Source organism: Castor canadensis, chromosome 9 (assembly GCF_047511655.1).
Source record: "Castor canadensis chromosome 9, mCasCan1.hap1v2, whole genome shotgun sequence".
Lineage (NCBI taxonomy): Eukaryota > Metazoa > Chordata > Mammalia > Rodentia > Castoridae > Castor > Castor canadensis.
The window spans coordinates 63,228,043-63,234,027 of NC_133394.1; positions in this window are offsets into that span (position 1 = coordinate 63,228,043).

Below are 5,985 nucleotides of genomic sequence, written 5' to 3' on the forward strand. Positions count from 1 at the left end.
CAGATGACATGATCCTGTACCTTAAAGACCCAAATAACTCTACTCAGAAGCTTCTAGACATCATCAATAGCTATAGCAAGGTAGCAGGATATAAAATCAACATAGGAAAATCATTAGCATTTCTATATACTAATAATGAACAAACTGAAAAAGAATATATGAAAACAATTCCATTTACAATAGCCTCAAAAAAAATCAAATACCTAGGTGTAAACCTAACAAAAGATGTGAAAGACCTCTACAAGAAAAACTGTAAACTTCTGAGGAAAGAGATTAAGGAAGACTAAAGCAAAATTCTTAAACATTTTCAAGCTAAAAAGAAAGATACAGTCATGAAAATTTCATGACAATAGAACTAGAATTGACAAGTGTGCTTTAGGGTATAATGAAACAATTACATTCCTGGTCAACTTTTAAAACATATAGTGTATCATAGGAAAAAAACCATTAATGATGCTTGTCTTAAAATACATTTTATGAATTCTTTCCTAGTTAGAAAATTTAGATATTTACATGGGGTATAAAACAAAGTACTCACAAAACACCAAAATTTGAATCTGGATTACTCTGAAAGATGTTCTTATAGTTTGATAATTATAGAGAAATTACAATTATTATTATTATTTTAGTTTTTAATTCTCAGGCCCTTTTCATTAGCATACTATTAAGGCATTAAATCCAAATGCTAGTTAATTTGTATTTATAGTAGACTTTTCTGACACATACTAAGAATTTGATGCATTTTGTATTTAACATTTGTTATCATATTTGTCAAATGTCTGATTTACACCAAGTTATTCTGTGCTTAGGAAGAACAAATTGTTCTACAGAAAATGAAATGCGCAAGAGATTGGGAATGGTTTATGAAAACTTTCACCTTTAGGCAAGCGATTTAAGTTACAGGCAGTGGTGTGTGAGGTTTATTAGAAGGTTAATGATAGTCTCTGATTTATGCTCTTTTTAAAGAGATTATCATCTTCCAAAGTTGAAAAAGCATTGTTACAGGAAAGTACAAAACTACACTATAAAATATCAATTTCAGCTTATGATTTGATTCAATTCTCTTTCCTAATTTTTATAATTAGACAGAAACCAGACATGAGTCATGGCAAAAATAATCATGGGAAGGATGCCAAGAACTTCATAAAAACTATAGGTTTTGGAACAGTATAATATTCTTTTTGCTAGTATTTTATCCAGCAACTAAATCTATAATTTAAAAAGTAAATAAAAGTGAGGATAATATATAAGTTTTCATAAATCATAAAAAATAATAAAATAACAAAGTATGATTGTTTTAATAATAGTGTACTGGTCTACATTAAAGCTTGTAAATAGAATTTGAAGTAAGAGAAAGTACATCAATATAGTTCTGTGTATCATACATAGGAGCATGTAGCTGCATTTCAAAATGACATATTCTCTTCTACTCAATAGGAAGCTGAAGTATTAAGAAGAGTAATTTTATAATTCATCCAGCAGAATTGATTGTCTTGATCAAAATTCACTTTCTATGAGCATTTTCCCTTCAAGTTTACTTTTGACCACGTAGGGAGATTATAAAGTAATAATGATTGTTCTCATTTCATGTATAAAATTTTTGGTAGCAATGCATATAATTAAAGAAATTATGAATAATGATATTTTATGTGCATTTATTTTTTATTAGCATTCCATAAATATCTTTGTTTCTGTAAGCACAGAATATCAAGTGTAGTTGCAGAAACAGATTGTACTTTATTAGTTTTTATTTAAATTTTATTTTTTATAAACAATGGGTCTGAACTTAGTGACTAGCAATAATGATGAATAAACTTTTGTTGGAATGTAAATCCTGGTTTATATGGAGTTTGTCTAGGAATACTGCCAGACAGATTAAGTTTGAACTACTTACAATTCCTGCTAACTCAGAGAAGCAGGGATGGGGAGGTGGAGGCGTGTGCATGTGTGTGTGTGTGGATGTGAGTGTGTGTGCATGTGTGTGGATGAGTCTGTGAGCATGTGTGTGTGTGTGTGTGTGTGTGTGTGTGTGTGTGTGTGTGTGTGTGTGTGTAGTGTGGGGAATGAGGCAGGACACAGGAATCCTGCCCAGCCTTTCCTTTACATTACCATCTTTGCCTACTTTGTACCCCTTCTAATTATTTATCAGCTTCAATTTCAGCCTCTTATCATTTTCTTGAGCTCAATTGTCCTATCCTCGTCCCTTAAATGAATTTTCTAAAAACTCTTTTAATTGACTCTTGAGTTGCAAGATACAGGTGCCCATCAATTCACTAAGACTATTAAAATCATGTTCTTACTTTGGGCCTTCTTTAATATTTCTTTCTTTCTGTTTCTTTTACCTTCTTTCTGTAGCATTGAACAATGTTTACCCCTCCATTTAAACTCTAATATATCCCACTATATTATTTTTTCTGTATTTTTTTTCCTTAAAGACTCCTTGTCAGTCAATTTAGTAGTATTCCATATGTACTTGCCCTTTTTTCTCTGCATATCTTTTATATGGAGGTGTTTGAATAAAGTCCTTGGCCACCTTTCTATCCTTATTAATCTCTTATCCAATTAAGTAAAAAAAATTCTGAAGGCTTATACCATTTGAAGAAATATGTTACTAAAAAGACAAAAGACATGGCCCTGCCTTTAAAGATTTGCATTCCAGCAAAGGAGACAGACAAGTTACTGCAACATCAAGTCATTACTAATTTGATTCTTTTGATTAATCTATCTGTCAATCAATCTATCTATCTATCTATATCTATATTTATGATTCCAGATTTTTAAAAAGGCAAGAATATCTTAAATACCATTTAAACCACTATAAGGAATTAGATAAAATAATTTACATGTATGTGGACAAGGATGATAAATGTCCTATTAATGTAGTGGCAAAAAAGAAAAAGAAAAACATTAGTCTATCAATCATAGAATGCTAGAATAAAGGTGATACAATTTCTCTATGGACAGTTGTGCAGCTGTTACAAGTAGCATATTGTATCTATTAATTTCAGAGGTGACCATGGTGGTTTTGTCAGTGAGAAGAGAATGAGAAAAACAATGGCCTTATTTTTATCATGCCTTTTGTCTTAGGGTTCCAGTGACACTCTCAGTCAGGAATGATCTGAATTGTATTTGCTATTAGGTTAGTGGGTATCATTTTCTTTTTCACCATATTAGATATTATTTATCTTATGAACAATGGTTTATCTACCATCAATAACTCATACTGGTATCATATTTTTTCTATTGATATTAAGGTTGCTAAACTAATTTTATAGAAAATCTGATCTCTTTAGCTGAAATTTTTCTGCATTTAAGTTTTAAGGTACACATTTTCCCCTTTGATCAAAGCAAATTCTTAACACCCATTCCTATTTCTCCAGATGATATATTATTTGAGTCTGCACAGATCCACACAATGCTAAAATCCTGGAAACAGGATTATCCTGGAGCACAAATTAAGATTTGCACTAGATGTTTACAAGACTGTCTGGTGCAAAATGCTTTTTTAGTGTTGCTACCCTACAGTGAGTTTAATAAATATTCCAAAATATAGAGGGAAAGAATTATAATTTTATCATCTATAAGATTTTCCTATTATGCAGCTGCCTTTCTTTTGACTATTTTCACTTTTTCATTTCTATATGTTACAGAATGAGAAGTTAAAATTATTTTACTTTTAGTTTTTGCTGCTTGTATTTTTAAATTAACACCATTAAATCTTTTATTAAAATTGCTAAATTAAAGTAGCAATTAAAAGAATCTGTTTTCTAAATTCATATTTGTTGTTGAAAACTTTTAGATGTGATTTCAAAATTCCAGCATTTTTCTTTGCTTTACACTTTCCTATAGTGTATTGTACCTACAACTTTAACCTATGAGCATTAAGACAGGAAAATGCCTCCAAGTCTCAGTATTCAGACTGAGACTCAATAAGGCCTCCAGCTTTCTTCATCTTTTTCCTCCCTTTACCTTTGGACTACCAACTTTTGAGCTGTCACCCAACATTACACTGGATGGGACCATAGCAAAGGCCTTAAATTCATCTAGGCAGTTATTTTTTCATGTCTCTATAAAGTATATTGGTAGCATAAGAAACCTTGAAATAGTTTGCTAAAATATTTTAGATGGTTAGCAATTTTAAATTATTATGTTTCCTTTCTCTTTTATCCCAGATAATTAAAAGTATTCTGTTAATTTTCCACATTGTTTATTTTTTCTTCAGAGAAAAAATTTAAATTTATTTTTTAAATTTATTTTTTCTTTTTTAAGGTCTAATTTCCTTAAAAAAAACCCAAGAACTTAGACCCGTTGACCTACTATAATTTGCATGGTCTTCAGCCATTTTCTGGAAAAACAAACAAACAAACAAACCACACCCAGACTATTCTTTTTTTTGTTTAAAAGGCTTACAGTAGTACTATCATTATGGCTATTAACAGTATAGTGGCTTTTTTTCACACTATGATTGATAATTGGAGTTTTAACTATTTTATAAATAAGTATAGAGATTTTAGAAAACACTGTCACCTTTGAGTCTAATTAATTACAGACTGATACAACCATTGTTAATGCACCACTCATTTTAAAATTTAATTTAAAATCTAGAGCTTTTCTTTATTTTCCCAAATAAGTGTTCCTGTGGTCAGAAGCATAATAAGAACTAGAAAATGGACTAACTATGAAGAAAACTATAAATATCTTTTTCATCACTGTTTGTATCATTAATACTACAGAAGAATCAGGTGAGGGAGGGGCTATTTTCCTAGCATAGGCCATGCTGTTGATAGCCTTCCCATGGCTAAGTTTCTTTGGGATTTGTATGTATTCTGCTGCAGATCTCAAGGCCAATGCTAAGTACATTTGGACTGGGAGGACAATCAAGAGGCTCTGATCCCTAAGTAATCTTACTCAGGCATCAGAATTACCTAGTCTTACTCAGGTTTTCTGCAAGGAATCGATGCCCAGTTGAAATGTTAAGAGTGTGTGATTATGGATCATTCTAAGGATCAAAACAAGATCTGTTAAACATGTATGTTTGTATGATCTACTAATATGTAATAAAGCATTTTGTATGTGTTAAGTTCCCATCATGGTAGTGGGAAAAGACACATGAAGAAATACTTGTATCATGGGGTTGATGCCATGATAGAAGCATCATCTCAGCGTGATGAGTTAGCAGAGATAAGCATATACATCAACCTGAGAAAATCAAGAAAGACCTCATGGGAGAGATGGAATCTGATTTGTCTTTAAACTTGGCTACTAATTGGCCAGATGCAAAGTTAGAGGAAGGAATTTAAGGCAGAGGGAAAACACCGTGAAGGAATAGAAGCTTTAACAATTCTAACATGCATTTCATGTTTATTGTATGTCACACATTATTTTAAGTGATGTGTTAAACCACTTCATCTTCTTGACAAACATACGAAGCAGCTATTATTAGTCTAATTCTATGTGTAAGGAAACTAAAGTATAGACTGTTTAGATAAGTTCCCCAAAGCCAGACAGTCAGGAACTGATACAGCATAGAAAGGACTCATTGTCTGGCTCCAGAGTTCTATTTTCTTAATAACCACTATACTATATAGCCTTTTCTTATGGTTTATTGATGGATGTAGTGAGTAATAAAGTAACTGAAATTCTTGAATAAAAATACTAGTTTGGGGCTGAAGGGTATAGCTCAGTGGTAGAGTGCTTTTGTGGCATGCTTATGGTCCTGGGTTCATTACCTAGCACTGCAAAAAAAAAAAAAAGAAAAGAGAAAATCTTAGTTTGGGGGAAGGCAGAAGACTGACAGGTGTCAGATACTAGTTTATATGTTTTGCTAAGATAGTTATGCTAGGAGACTCAGAAAGACAAACATCACGTTATTCCTCATATGCAGAATCTAGATTAAAAAAAAGACATGATTTTTTTTTCTTTTGGCAGTACTGAGGTTTGAACTCAGGGCCTCATGCTTGCTAGTCTGGTATGCTACCACTTGAG